The 15,522-nt window shown below is 46.4% G+C and overlaps 1 long non-coding RNA gene across 1 annotated transcript in view; it reads left to right on the forward strand.

The window, feature by feature from the left end:
• LOC125176853 (uncharacterized) overlaps nt 1–15,522 on the forward strand; it is a 236,674-nt gene that overhangs the window by 44,851 nt on the left and 176,301 nt on the right. The gene's annotated exons all lie outside the window — the stretch shown is intronic.

Consider the following 15,522-nt stretch of genomic DNA (forward strand, 5'->3'; position numbering starts at 1 on the left):
CCTGTCCACCTCCTCAGCCAGGTCATCGTCATCTCTTGCTAGCAGAAGCTCCCGACTGCCCTCTGTGCTTCCAGTTCATTCTCTGAGCAGCAGCTCAGGTGATCTTTTGCAAATGTAAATTGGATTGTGTCACTCTGTGTTGAAAATCCTCCAGTGGCTTCCCACTTGTGCTCAGAATAAAACTCACACTTCTCGCCCCGACTCTAGCCTGGTGCAATCCCGCCTCTGCCTACCTTTCCAACCTTTTCTTGTGCCACTTTCCCCCTTGTGCACTCAGATCTTTTTTCAGTTCCTGAAACATGTCATGCTCTATGCCCTTTACATTCTGATCCAAGCACATGTACCCCCTGAGCTCTAGCCAAGTTTTCTTCATTTTGAGTCTTCAAATTAAATGTCACTTGTGCAGATAGGCCTCCTCTAGTCCCCCAGCTTAAATTAGGTCTCTCTTGCTATGATAGACTATGATGCCATGAAAACAGAGGCTGGCCATGGTAGGCAGGCTTCACCGCAGCCCCAGTGATCCCACCTCCTGGCTTTCACAACCTTGGGTGATTCTTACCCCTTCAGTGGCATCTGAACCCAGTGATTTGATTTGAATCAATAGAATATGGCAAAGGTGCAAAGATATCAATTCTTCAATTAAGTTACAAGAGATCATGACCTTTGCCTTGCATTCTTGGCCTGAACACTTTGTTGAAGCAAGTTATCATATTGGAGAGACCCAAGTGGCAAGGAACTGGGGGCGGCTTCTGGTCAACATCCATCCAGGAACTTGGGCCCTCGAGAAACTGAGGTTGGAAGTAGAGCTTTCCTCGGATGAGCCTTCAGGGGGAACCACAGACTCTGGGCTGACGTCTCCAGTGCAGCCTTGTGAGAGGTTGTGAAGCAGAGGACCCAGGTATGCCGCACGTGGTTTCCACTCCAAAGAAACCGTGAGATAATAAATGTGTGTTGTTTTCAGGTACTCAGTTTTGGACTAATCTGTTATGCCACAACAGGTGACTCTTACACGGTCTGAACATTCATTCATAAACATTTTTTTAATGAGTGAATGATTGCCTCTTTCATGCTGTGAACATATTAAGCAAGATTGGGGAAGGAAGTGTCCCAAGACACCAAGATCAAGCTTATAATCTTTGTAGCTCTCAGGTCTCATAGGGCTTTATTTCCCAGGCCACATAGCAAACTGAATAGAAGGCCTGTTGCCTTCCTGAAAAGCTAGTTTTAAGCAAATGACCTTACCTTTGACCATTCTCAAGACTATCCCTTGATCCTCTCAGGATCCGGTGTTCTAATAAGATAAATTCCGAAACCCAATATGCATTGTTTCTGACAGTGCATGAATTCTCCAACTGCACAAATAACCCCACCCTTTTTCCTAGTTATCAGTGATGCCACGCTCATGTGATAATGCCCCAAAATGAATAATTTATGGTTTATGAGTACACTTCATGAATATACAGGATGCCATATAAAATAACATAAATGTTTCCTAATAGAATTAATACACTTTCCAAGCAGTTCAGCTCGAGGCAATTATTGCACTTCCTGGGAGATACAAATTACTTTGCCCTCAGCCTCATGCCAAATAACCCCCCTAAGACACACACTAATTACCCAGAAATACACGGCCTGCCATAGCTCATTGACTAATTGACAATCAGTTTAAAACTTCAGCAAAATATCTTAAAACTTAGGCTTCGCATTTAGCAAGGAAACCCATTTTGTTTATCTCCCCATTTTGGTCTGCCTCATTGGCAGAGCTGTAGCTTGGCTTGTCAGTAATGACTGAGCAGACTTATTATAACGATCAATGGTAAAGGAACAGCATTCCATCATAGCATGTAGCATTTCCATCTTTCATTTCTGTGATTCTATTAAGAACAATTACCAATATTATATCCGTTAATATGGTACAAAAATAGAATGCAACAGTTACTGCTAATGTGGTCCATGAAGCTCACGGTATAGCCACAGCCACCTGCTTCCTCTTGCACTTGGAAGATGCGCCTTTCCGTGCCCTGTGCCCTTTACCTTCTGATCCGGGCACGTGCACCCAGAGTTCGTGCTGCACCTTCATGCCTTCCTCCTGCTTCAGAAAGAAGCTGTGGGCCAAAGCCAAGGCCTTGGGAATGATTCCAGACTATATCCTTCCTATCTACAAGTCACTGTTGGCAACCTCCCTTCGTTAGCAAGTGTATGCACCTCCCTGTGCTTGAGTCTTCTTTCAGAACATTCCAAGAGTTGACATGTCATCTCAAAACTTTTTCTGGATTTTCTAGGACGGTCCAGTCTTGTAAGGGATGTTTACCCAAATTTCAGACAACTGACTTGTAATGAAATATCTGGGACATAGCCCGTTCATGCACTGGAGATGGCTGTCACAGGTGGTGTGGAACAGATCCGGAGGGGTACAGAGCTAGGAGATGCAATTGTCGTGGGATCGTTTGACTGGTGCGTCATCTGGTTGCAGCCACAGAATAGTCAAACAGGAGTGGCTTGAACAGTTAGGAAATTATCTTTCTCACAGAACAAGACTTCCAAAGGCAAGAAGTCAGGGGCTGGTGTTACGGCTCGTTGATGGCATCAAAGTCCCTGCTCCTTCTGTCTTTCTCCTCTTCCATCCTTGACATGTGGCAGGTCGTCTCCTGTTTTGGAAGTAGGAGAGGGGTCTGTACCAGCTGTGTCTAATGCTTCCAACAGGAAAGTGCAAGCTCTGCCCTACATACTCATCACATTTCAGCTTAGGTCTCAGTAGCTAAAACTGTGTCACACTGGCCACTTTGGCTAGAATGGAGGCCTGGAAATGGTGTTTAGCTGGGCACGGTGCTGTCCCTAATAAATCAGGGCTCTTTTAGCAAGGGGTACATGACACAGAAGTGGGGGGGAGGATAAGTGAGTGTGTCATAAGTGGGAAGTTCTGAGAGAAGAAGAGATTGTCTAAGCTGGAATGTGAGGGATGGGTAAGATTTAGGCAGGAGACAGGAGAGGAAAAGGATCTTTAGTAAAGTTACAATGAGTAACTCTGTGCAAGGAAGTATGAGTGGCATGTCTAGGAGATTGGGGGAACATTGCTCCAAGAAATTTTGTTCTGAGAAGTTGGAAAAAAGTCAGCAGAGTGAGGTGTGTCCAGTTCTGGGAGGAACCTCCCCCCATCCCTGCCCCCAACACATTCCCCCCTCATGCTTCCTTCTGGAGCTTCCTTGGTCAGATTCAAGCATACTTTCTGACCAAAAAGAATGAAATCTTGGGGTGCCTAGGTGACTCAGTCGGTTAAGTGTCCAACTTCAGCTCAGGTCATGGTCTCACTGTTTGTGTGTTCGAGCCCCACATCGGGCTCTCTTAGAGCCTGGAGCCAGCTTCAGATTCTGTGTCTCCCTCTCGCTTTGCCCCTCCCCTGCTCATGCTCTCTCTCTCTCTCTCTCTCAAAAATCAATAAACATTAAAAAAAAGAAGAAGAATGAAATCTTAAGAGGATTCTGCTCCCTGTACTTTGATCTCTCCTCTAAGCCAGTTGTTTGCAACACTGGCTACACATTGGAATAACTCGGGAGAAGTTGTAAAAATCCTGATACCAAGGCCATTCCCCCGACCAATTAAGTCAGACTCTGGGTGGGGTAAGTGGAGTTCTGGTAAAAGTTTAATAACTGGCTCCTTAGGGAAAAAAAAAAAAAAAACCCATGCATGTATATACATACCTAAATTTATTATAAATTTTACTGATACAAAGAATGTGTAGCCTACCACTTACAAACGATCATAAAATAGACAGTACTCTTTTTTTTTAATGTTTATTATTTTTTTTGAGAGATAGAGACAGAGCATGAGTGGGGGAGGGGCAGAGAGAGAGAGAGAGAGAGAGAGAGAAAGACACAGAGTCTGAAGAGGCTCCAGGCTCTGAGCTGTCAGCACAGAGCCTGATTTGGGGCTCGAACTCACAAGCCGTGAGATCATGACCTGAGCTGAAGTCAGACACTTAACTGACTGAGCCACCCAGGCGCCCCTAGACAGTACTCTTTATTATAGAATGTTCTTTAGGCCATTGATTCTCAGATAGTGCTTTCCTTTTTCTTATTTTCTGAGCTCTTGTGTCTGTAGTTAGCTTATGGCTGTGATTCGACTGTGATTTCACACAATCAGACTGCACACGAATGCTTGGTTACTGTCCAAACTCACCCATTGACTCATGGATGTGATTCCATCATAAATGTTAGTTGACATTTTCGTTTACGTTGACAAAGACGATGAACACGAAACAACAAAGATATATGTTGGAACTCCACTTGTTCATCAGTGACACAAGAGACTTCTTTGCTGATGAGGCCTTAGTTTTCAAATACTGGAAGAATAGTTCCTTAATTTTCTATGCCATTCACCATGTGACATTTAGAGATACGATACACTTTTAAGTTTAATTTGTATTTTTAACCTCTCACCTGTCCCTTTCATAAGTCTAGACCAGGGCTTGGCTAAGTTTTTCCAGTAAAGAAACAGATAGTAACTATTTTCTGTTCTGTGGACCACAAAAGGTCTTTTTCTCCTTGCCCCCCTTTTTATTTTTATTTCTATTTTTTTTAATGTTTAATATTTATTTTTGTGAGAGAGAGAGAGAGAGAACAAGAGCGCATGCACAAGTAGGGAAGGGGCAGAGAGAGAGGGAGATACAAAATCCAAACTAGGCTTCAGGCTCTGAGCTATTAGCATAGAGCCTGACGCAGGGGTTGAACTCACAACTGTGAGATCATGACCTGAGCTGAAGTTGGACGCTCAATATAGACTGAGCCACCCAGACGCCCTTGTGCCCCCCCCTTTTTTTTTTAAATTTTTTTTTAACATTTATTTATTTTTGAGACAGAGAGAGACAGAGCATGAATGGGGGAGGGTCAGAGAGAAGGAGACACAGAATCGGAAACAGGCTCCAGGCTCCGAGCTGTCAGCACAGAGCCTGACACGGGGCTTGAACTCACGGACTGCGAGATCATGACCTGAGCCGAAGTCGGCCGCTCAACCGACTGAGCCACCCAGGCGCCCCTGTGCCCCCTTTTTAAAACAATCTTTAAAAATGTAAAAACTCATGAGTCATGCAGAAACAGACTGTAGGCCAGTCTTGGCCTGTGCACTGTAGTATGCCCATCCCTAATCCAGACATCAACACAGCAAATCAAGCCCTGATTTATAGTATTTGCTGATTCCTGTGGTGTAAAGATTCCATAAGCCACCAGTGTGACAGCACTGAACGTGGAGCTGGGCAGAGATGCATGACGACACATCATTAGGTAGTGTTTCCACAATTCAGGTGCAACAGACAATCCCAAGAGCATAGACAGTAGTCTAATAATCAGAAAGTGATGAATGTTGAGTATTTACCACCTTTATTTTATTTTTTAAAACTTTTAAAGTGATTTTTTAATGTTTTATTTATTTTGAGGGGGGGGAAGGGGGAGAGAGAGAGAGAGAGAGAGAGAGAGAATCCAAAGCAGGCTCCTTGCCCAGTGCAGAGCTCAGTGCAGGGCTCCAGCTCATGACTGTGAGATCATGACCTGTGCCCAAATCAAGAGTCGGATGCTTAGCTGACTGAGCCACCTAGGTGCCACAAATACCTCTATTTTTAATAAGACTCATTTATTTGTGTGCTTATATAATCTTTTTTTGCATAGTGGCTGTGTTTAACAACTGGCTTTGGAAATGTAGCATTTTCTTGTGAGCTGGGAAGAATTGGCTCTGGTATACCAATAGATGGGATTCAGGTGTCTTTCTGTGAGGGGAGGGTATTTTTTTTTTTTTACTGTTTTATTTATTTTTGAGACAGAGAGAGATAGAGCGTGAGCAGAGGAGGGGCAGAGAGAGAGGGAGACACAGAATCCGAAGCAGGCTCCAGGCTCTGGGCTGTCAGCACAGAGCCTGACGCGGGGCCTGAACTCACAAACCGTGAGATCGTGACCTGAGCCGAAGTCGGATGCTTAACCGACTGAGCCACCCAGGTGCCCCGGGGAGGGTATTTTTTTAATAGACTTTATTTTTTAGACCTGTTTTAGGTTCACAGTAATATTGAGCAGAAATTACAGAGATTTCCCGTTTACTCTCTGCCCCCACACGTGCATAGTCTTCCTTTTATTATCAACACCCCCCAGCAGGGTGCTGCATTTATTACGGTTGATGAACCTCCACTGTCACCTCATTATCACCCAGAGTCCATGGTTTACATTACAATTCACTCTTGGTGTTGTACATTCTATGGGTTGGACAAATTTATAATGACACATATCCACCATTATAGTATCATAAAGGGTAGTTTCGCTGCCCTGAAAATCCTCTGTGCTCTGCCTCCTCACCCCTCCCTCCCCTCTCCACACCCCCTGGCAACCACTGATTTTTTTTTTTTTTTTTACTGTCTTCATAGTTTTGCCTTTTCTGAAAAGTCATATAGTTGGGCTTATACAGTATGTAGCATCTCAGTTGACTTCCTTCACTTGGCAATCTGCATTCTGCCTCTGCCTTTCCCAGTAGTCAACTCCTGGTCTTGTCTCACCTGAGTTATTGCCACTCTGCCAGCCTAACGGAGCCTCCTGTGGTCACCTGCTCTAATTAACCACCATGCCTTCTCTTCTGCCGACACAGGTAAGTCAGCAGCCTCAGTCTTGATTATTTATTTGCAACTCCAGGGCTGCACTCCCCCATCTTCGTCCTGGAACTAGTGCCTGGCAAAGTCCGTACACAATAGATATTAGAAGAACGAGCTTTCCAAGGACAATCCAGTTTCTACCACGGCTCTGTAGGCAGGCGAAGCCAGGTCATGGAGGCCTATCATGAAAGTCATTTACGTATTTGATCTCAGATTCATCATCTACCTTCCCCACTTTGAACCTCGACATACTGACCTCCTGCAAGCTTCCTTGTCACCTGGCTTTGGAGATAGTGTGGTCTGTGGAAGACTGGCGAGCAACGGGAGAAAAGGAGCCAGAGTATTCCCCACTTTTTCTTCCTGCCCTGGGTGGTGTCACCGCAGTGTCTGTGCCCTGTTCCACACTCCAGCTCCTACTTACCAGTGCCTTCTGTGATCGTAGCTTCCTGGATAGCCCCGGCTCCGGGGCTCTGCTCTTCTCTGGCCCCAGGTACTGGCTCCCACTTGTGCTCATTTGCCTTACCATCCCTTTCACCTCGTTCAACATCTTTGTAACAACTCCCCAGCATTCCTTCTCTTGAGGTTCTTTCTTAGCAGGACCTTGTCAGATTCAGTTTGATATGCTTGGCTGAGGATTCTGGGCTTCATGCTTTATGGAGGGTGGTAGGACATTGCTGAAGGTTTCTGAGGAGGAAATGGATATGATCAAATGGGTCTTTTAGGAGGATTCATTTAGCAGAGGTGGAAGGAATGGACTATAGGATCTATGGATCCCTGGAAGATGTGTAGATAGCCTTTACGAGTCTGTGGATATTCTACAACTGTATACAAAATTTTGTGTATATGTGTGTAAGTATAAGTGAATTTTTTCTATGGAGGGAGGCCATGCTTTTCATCACATTCTCTGTGAGATTCTAATTGTGTTAAGAACTACTGGGCTAGAAGTAGGGAGGCCAGTTAGGAAGCTAAGTAGTTCAGTGTGTCACTGAGGGTTCTGGCAAAAAACAGCATTCACCTGAGAATGTTCCCGTGGCGGCCTTAAAGAAGAGAGTGCATTCAGAAATATGGGCAGGGTTAGATGAATGAGCAAGAAGCATCGGGGCACCCAGAGATCAGCATCAGTAGAAAGCTATCAGCAACCCCCCGCCCCCCGCCCAAGGACTATAGGGCAAGGGGATGAGACTGAATGAAGGGGGCCCAGGACAGCTGGAACCCTGGAGGAGAGGCCACTCTGTGGAGCAGGAGTGCTGGAGGGATCAGCTTCTTCAGAAATGGGGGATCAAAGCAGGGAGCCAGGAAGGAAGGCACATGCTGGCCTTTCTCCTCCCACTCTCTGATCGACTATCATCAAGGCCTCCCCATGGTCTCTAATCACCAAGGTTTAGAGAGGCTAACCTTCCAAGTGAAGCTGGGTGATGTGATCAGCAGGGCCAGAGCAGGGCAGCAAGTGTGGGTAAATGGATGGACTGAGACAGAGCAGTGTCCCAGAAAATAAATAACACACAGAGAACATGTTACTTAGAACTTCTAGAATTGTCGAAAAGGGGCTCGACAGAGTTGGATCTGACTTCTGACTGATTTCTGACAAATCACCGTCTGATTTCTGAATTGTGCTTTTTATCAGGCTGTCCTACACTAGGTTGGCCCTACCCAGCGACACCAGATAAAGAGAAGCAAATATAGAGGATTTTGTTGTTGTTGTTAACTTTGTCCTTCCACTACTGCTTATAAGCTCTTTGACATTGGAAGTCACAGAATGTCCCTGAGCCTCCCTCATCCATAAAGTCTGAAAGTTGCATTTGATGTTTTCTGTGGTGCCTTCTGGCTTGAAAGTTTAATGATGCTGTAAGGGGGGCTTTGGCTTCCTTCCTGTGAAGGGCGTTCAGTGTTCTGGCTCCTTCCAAATAGGTGAGCAACCTTCCCTTGCCTGCCATCATCTGTGAAGCCTGGAGACCAGCAAAGGCAGCAAGTACCCTGTCCCTCTGAGGAGCCGACTGCAGGCTGTTAGCATTTTATCGACTTTGGCTGTGCTGTTAGTTTTTAGGATTCGTAGTGAGACGCTTTCATAGATGTTTGAGTCAAAGTGTTCCCTGGGCCGAAGGAGCATAGTTTTGAAGATATGTTTGCATTCTGTCTGTGTTCTAGAGAGGCCTAATATAAAGAAACAACCCAGCAACTCTGCTTGGGAGGGATTGGGGAGAGTTGCTGAAAGGAGCTTGCTTTTGTACGCGTTTCAGAGATTTAATTTTATTAGCCGATGCAAATGATCTGTTCCACACATGTAAAACAAAAGGACAAGAAAATGATCCCTGTGTCAACATCAGGATGTCTGACTTAAAATCCCATTCAAATAACTCCCTAAAAATGATCAGACACTGAATACATTATTTTTCTGACTTTGACAAAACCAGTCTGCACAAAGAAGCGGCCCCATGAGGTTATGGATAAACCAGCCACGTTAAAACTCCGGCATTTTCATGTCAGTCACAGATTTTCTTAAGGGCCAACTCACTGTTTAAGGACTAATGTGTTTGGAGAGGGGAAAAAAATCACACTGTGTTATTAGGCAGAATCCCCTTTATATACAGGGATTGGATCAGTTTGACCCTGATTGTGTTGCCTGCTTTATTGTCCTACTTCAAACACGGGGCCCTGGGCATCATCTTAAGGAAGGGCTGATTGAACTGTCGGCCTGACACTTGTCAGCTGTGGATAATACGGGTTTCAGTCCGTCATGCTCACACATAAATGAACCATGACAGAGATAGACTGTTGAATAGAAAAAGCAGTTTTACTGTGGATAACCTTTCTTGAATAAATGCAACAAATAATAAAGTCTGAAAAAGGGGACATGTACCTTAGGAGAGCAGTGACGTTCCGAACCAAATGGTTATTATCTTTTGGGGCCCTCAAAAATTGCCCATCCATCAGAGCATGTGATGGAGAGAAAAGGGAGAAGTGCTATATGATTATAAGAAAAATGACGGCAGTTGAGTCCATGCAGCCTTCAGTGTGATAGCACATAACAAAACCCCGTTCCAGCTCACCGGGGTTAAAAAAGGAGGCATTGTTTGCGTACCAAATGGACTCCACAATTGTTTGTAGAAGATGGTGGCACACATCTTAATTATAACGGCAGAAAAAGAATCTGAAACTATTTCTCTCCAGCGTCTCTCCCTTTTCATTTAAAAAGAAAAAGAACTCCCCGCAGAAATGGCGGAAATTCTACATTTCAATCAAGATGGTCCAAAGAATGATTTGAATTTACAGGCCTGTAATTGGAACAAATTGGAAACAAAAGAAGAGCTGGTTGAAGCCACGTGATGTGGCCACAGTGCTACTATGTACAGTAGTCTGCTAGGAAAAAAAATCATGTTTCTTTAAAGCGAAGCTAACTCCGCTGCAAAGCTCCAAGCAATTTGCATAAATGTCTCTACCATGATTTTTTTTTTATTTATGGGCCCTAAGTTTCTAATTAAATACTAATTAATACTATCACCAGAATTGTCTCCCATCCCCAGCTCTTCATAGCTTTGTCACTTTGATTAATGCATAGTCATTTATTAACTTATTTAACAAGCCAGGGTGCCTCATGACAAACTAGATTAAATTATCCTCATAACAGTCTCATTACTGAAAAAAAGGGAGTTTTAAACTTAATAAAAATTATCCTCAATAACGTTAAAGCTTTTCCACCGCACCCTTAAAAGATAGAAATAGGTTTCTTGTTTGATTTATAATATATGGAGTTGTATAAAGCATCCATTAATAAAATTTATAAGTTCATTTAAGCTTGCACATTACAGTAGTGCTGTAGCCTTGGGTGCTTATTATTTAACTTTTGCTGTAGTTATGAAGATAATTAATGTCCAGACCAGACAGGGACTAAAATACCCACTAGAATGAGGTAATTAGAGACATAAATAATGTTTAGGTTCTTGTGTGCTGCTTTCTAAATTAATTGTTTTGTTTTCCACCCGAACTTGATAAAGAAGAAAATAAGAGTTTACCAAGGAAGCGTACGGTGAAGGTGAGGTGTTTGTTTCTGGCGGATCTAGAAACTGTTAAGAAGCCTCACAGCGTCTGGCCTGGAGGAGGGAGCTGGGTGTGCCGGGGCATTCAGCGCTTCCCCGGGAAACCGTGGGCCCTCCTTGCTCTCTGGCGCCCTCCAGTGGTCAGGTCCTGGAGGCGAGCACACCTTGCCGGCCTGCGGATCAGTGGACCCCGGAAGCCCAAGGGGGTGAGTCAGAAATGAGAACTGAAGGAAGTGTCTTCATACAGCGATGGTGTAAGCTTCTCAGTCAGACTCGGAGGAGGAGAGCCCCTGGCGGGGGGGTAGGGGGGGTGGGGGTGGGGAGCCGAACAAGTCTATGGCAGCAGATCTTTCATGCTGACAAGGCAGAACATGGGAAGCTGTGGCAGAGGTCCTGCTGGTCTCAAAACAAGTATGTGTCAAGACATTAGAACATATGTGGAGCGCTGACCCGCAGTGGGGTGTGTTACCATAGGAATGCAGCACGTCCTTGGGCTTATTCTGTTCTCGTTTTCGGTTTCTTGCTAAGATAGTACTCTCGTTGAGATTCCTAGGTAATCTGGCAGGAGGGCGGTGGAAATGCATGCACCGATGGAAACTGTGTCTGTTAGTTGAGCTTCCTTATGGCCTGTGGTGTCTCGAGTCTTTGGGTGAGGGTGTTGGAAAGGGGCACTAGCTCCCTTGTTGCAGGTAGAGAGCTGACGCTCTGTATGGATATCCCTTCACCATTTGCGAAGCCCTTTGACACGCATGCTGAGTCCCTCCAGAATCCCGTGAGACCAGAGGGAGGGCCTCTCACTGTGGTTGCTGAGGAGCCACGTGGTGCCTTGGATCCACACAGTGACCCATTGGTTACTCCAGCCCTGGGAAGAGCGCCTGGTTCCTTTCCTTTTGGTTTCCGGTGTTACCCCCCCCCCCCCCCCGGCACTGCTGCACCTCCCTTCCATTTCTTCTCTCTCATGCCCTCCTTCTCCCTCTCACCTTTCCTTTTAGTCCTTGATTCAGAGCAGAGATAACAATAGCTCTACCTGTTCATGTACGAAAATAGCTCACTTGTCAGAGCCGCACGGGGACCGGTGCCTCAAAAACTCTGTAAGTGGAAGAATGGTTCAGAGAATTTTCTTCAGGTTTAGAGTGTTCCGTGGTCATCGCCATCTCTAGCTCACGACCCATCCCCGGGAGGTAAGTGGATGGCAAACGTCCCCATTATTTATAACCCTTGTTTAGCATTGATTAAGATTTCCATCTTGGCAGACCTATTAGTAGAGACCTATTAGTAGATGTGGCTTTGGCCCAAAATAGATCAACATTAGGCCAGACCTCAGGTCCCTGATTTCCTTAGTTTCCCCCTGGCAACTTTGAGTCCAGTGTACTAAGTCCCCGGCTGGCCCAGTATTCATTTTGGGCAAGTGGGCCAAATTAAGTTAAGCAGGGCCCCTAAGAACCACGTGAGATGTCCTAGGTTAATTAAAATAAAGTACAGTAAGGGAAGAGCTCATGGTCAACACAGGAGGGTGAGAGCCCAGGGGGCTCTTATTCCTGCCTAGGTCCTTCCATTTGTGTCTCCCTGGGCTTTATCATGATGGCCAGAGATGTGGAGTGGCAGAGGGGGGATGGTGGCAAGATGAGAGGGGATTAAGGATTAAGGATGCACAGTTGGGAAAAATAGAGAAGTAACTGTTTTCAGTGGTTCTCAAACTTTCATGGGCAAAACAATGCAGATTCTCTGGCTCTGGTTTCAGAGTTTCTGATGCCATCTGTCTGAGGCCCAGGAGTCTGCATTGCTAATAGGCCTGTGACTCTGATGTCGGGGTCAGTCTGTGGACCCCTGGTTATAAAATATTGGTCTAGGTAGGGGGGTACAAAGAGAAGATGGAAGAACTGACAGGAGGGGAGAGAATTTTGCCCAAATCATCTTCACCCCTCTGAGAAAGTGCCATAGTTGTTATGTGTCCTTCTAAAGGCCCAGCTTACCTGGGGATGCGTCTCCAGGTGACAGGTGGCAGGCAGGGGGCAGGGAATGGACAGATGTGAAAGGTCCCCTCACCAGAGGAGTGTTTGGTCACAAGCACATCTCCTTAGCTCTCCCCAGCACGTCTGCTAAGTGTTTGCCCTGTCCTCCTTATTGCATCCACCGCAATCAAAATTCGTCACTCCCCTGTCCACCTCTTCCTTCTGACAGCCGAGGAATCCTTCTGTGAGGGGAAGTCTGAAGGAGATGGGGGTGCAGTAGGACCCTGAGCCCAGGCTGCTCCAAGCATCTGGGGAAAGAGAAGACTGTCTGGAGGGGCCCTAATGCCTCCCTCCACAGCACCCCACCCCCTCCCAGAATAGGGAAGGTGAGGCATGGGCTTTGATTAAGCTGTCTCAGGCGCACATGGCCTAAGTCAGGCTGGGGTCAGCTGCACAGTGTCTGGCTTCTGAAGGCCAGTCTGTTGGGTGGGTCCATGTGCGACAGGTGCTGTGAGAGCAAATGTTCCTCACACCGCTTCAGAACTGAGCACACGCTCAGCGGGGACCTCCTGACCCACTGGGCTTTCTCCACGTGCTCCTCATGCCTTTACCACGATGCAGGCGGGGCGGTGGGTGTGACACATGTGTACACAGTTCAGCACAACAAACACTACTGGGTCACAGGCAAGTGCCAGGCACTGTGCTGGGCACTGGTGATACAAAGATGAAGGGAGTTTTCTTTCCAGTTGGCTTGACTGTGCTCCCAGAGGCTATCAGCGATGTTGCCCTGAGGGGAAAGGCTAAGTCTGGAGAGGTCACCTGGGGCTCAGCCGGTTCCCCAGCTTCATGCAGCCACCTGGTATAGAAAGGGAGCCTCATGGCTAGATGGATTCAGGTTTGGTTTGCAGGGTGAATGTGACTGAGGGAAAAAAGTGACAGGGCTTAGGACTGTGGCTCTCAGACAGGGGTGTGCAAACCTCCAGGGACTGTGTGAGACAACCCACCCGGAATGAGCCGAGAATACCAAAGCTCTTACTATATTGGTCATTCGAAATCTTGTCATATATGCCTTTCTATTTTTGTGGAATATTCTAAAATGAAGGAAGGTCAGTCCAGTAGTAAACTTTATGCAATTTATGAAGGAAGGAAGGAAGGAAGGAAGGAAGGAAGGAAGGAGGAAAGGAAGAGAGGAAGGAAGGAATGTCAGAGATAGGTGGTCAGTTATGTTTCTTGTTTCACGTTGGATGTGTATCATGAAATGAACTGACAGGTCATGGGTTAGAGTACTGCCGAAAGAGTGGCTGAAGCTCTGGGTCCTGGAGTCTGGGCTGGAAGGAAAAGGAAGCAAAACCTTGAGGGAGCCGAGAAGATGGGGAATGTGGAGAGAATGGGGGATGGCAGAGCTCCAGCTGATGCAAAGTCAGAGTTGGTGGATTTAAGGGAAAGAGGTCTCAGGAGAGGAAGATGAGATCAGAGAGCCGGAGGAGGACTGAAACTGCCTCAGGTGGAACAACAAGGCGGGTGATTCAAAAACCACCTTGTAAAACAGGGCCGGGAAGGAAGGAAGGGGAGTGGGGGCCGGTGCAGTGGATGTACTGTCCACGTGGACATTAACGTGCCTGACTTGATGGCAGATTGCAGGATAGAAAAAAAGATGGTAAGCCACTAAGGTGCCTTTAGAAGGTCTGTGGGGGGTAGTGGTGGGCAACCAAGTGGCACAGGGAGGGAAGGAGGGATTGACTTGAAGGAAAATGAGTAAAGGTCTCTTTGAGGAGAAAGGAGGACAGATCTGGGAGTCTGGGAAGAGTGGAGAGGAAGGAGCAGTGCCCAGGCTCCAAAGGAAGCAGGAAAAGAAAGTTCCCTACCCCTAGGCTAATACTGAGGAGGTTGCTTACCACGGAACAGAGTTCCAGAGGGATGGAATCAGGCGTGCAGTGGGAGTAGGTGTCGGAGGAGGGGAGGGGAGCAGGCTGGAAGGAACCCTGCCCGCACTGGTCAAGGCTTGGCCTTCTCCACCAGGGGGGGCGGGGCAGGGGCCTGTTTGGTGGGTTGCAGAATAAACTTTGAAATCATAGGTGGCGTTTTAAAAAAAGGAATATACAAATGTCTTTTTCCTTCAAAACCACAAAATATGTTATCTATGGACATGCACAGTGACAGCCATAAACTATCCTGTACCTTGTCAACTGAAACCCATAACCTGTTCTTTAGTTTTCAGTTTCTCTGAACTTATTGGTGAGAATCATGCTTTGAACTTCTGGCAACAGTTCATTAGTGGTGATCATGCGCGATCTGAGGCATCAGAACATGCTACCTCCATGCCACCTTCACCCACCGTGCCCATTGCCAGGCTCCTCCTCCTCTTCGGGGTCTTCGAGATCACTTGTGCTCGGTTTCACACAGCAGGGAAGCAGCCCTTTGTACCTTAATAGTGCCGACAGTGCCTTTCCCGCCCTAGCCGCAAAATCTTGGAGCGAAGCATCACAACCAGCTTCGGAATGGTTTTGCCTAACGTTCTCAGCTGTCAAGGGCCCTTCTGGTGTTCTTGGCAAGGTTATTGCAGACAGTCTGAATGTTTTCACGAATAATTTCTGCATTGGTTTTTGAAATCTTCATTCATTGGATTTAGTGAGTCCAAAGGTGAAACACATGGAAGCCAAGCCCAGCCACCTCCTTAGCAAGATGCCTTCTTCAAAACCAGCTGTAGCAGCCCCCAGTTGCACCGGGAACGCTTCCTTTACATTCACTGTACCTCAGTTGTCCCTCCAGACTGCAGCATGGCTGTTGTATCTGAACATTTGCCATATGCTCATTCAGTTCTCCCTCTTCGTCCTCACTAGCAGTAACCTTTCTTGAATACATTTTTCAGCTTGTGACTCATCACCTTTCCCTTTCAAGAGCGAGGAGTCATCTT

This window comes from Prionailurus viverrinus, chromosome A1 (assembly GCF_022837055.1).
Source record: "Prionailurus viverrinus isolate Anna chromosome A1, UM_Priviv_1.0, whole genome shotgun sequence".
In the NCBI taxonomy this organism is placed as follows: Eukaryota; Metazoa; Chordata; class Mammalia; order Carnivora; family Felidae; genus Prionailurus; species Prionailurus viverrinus.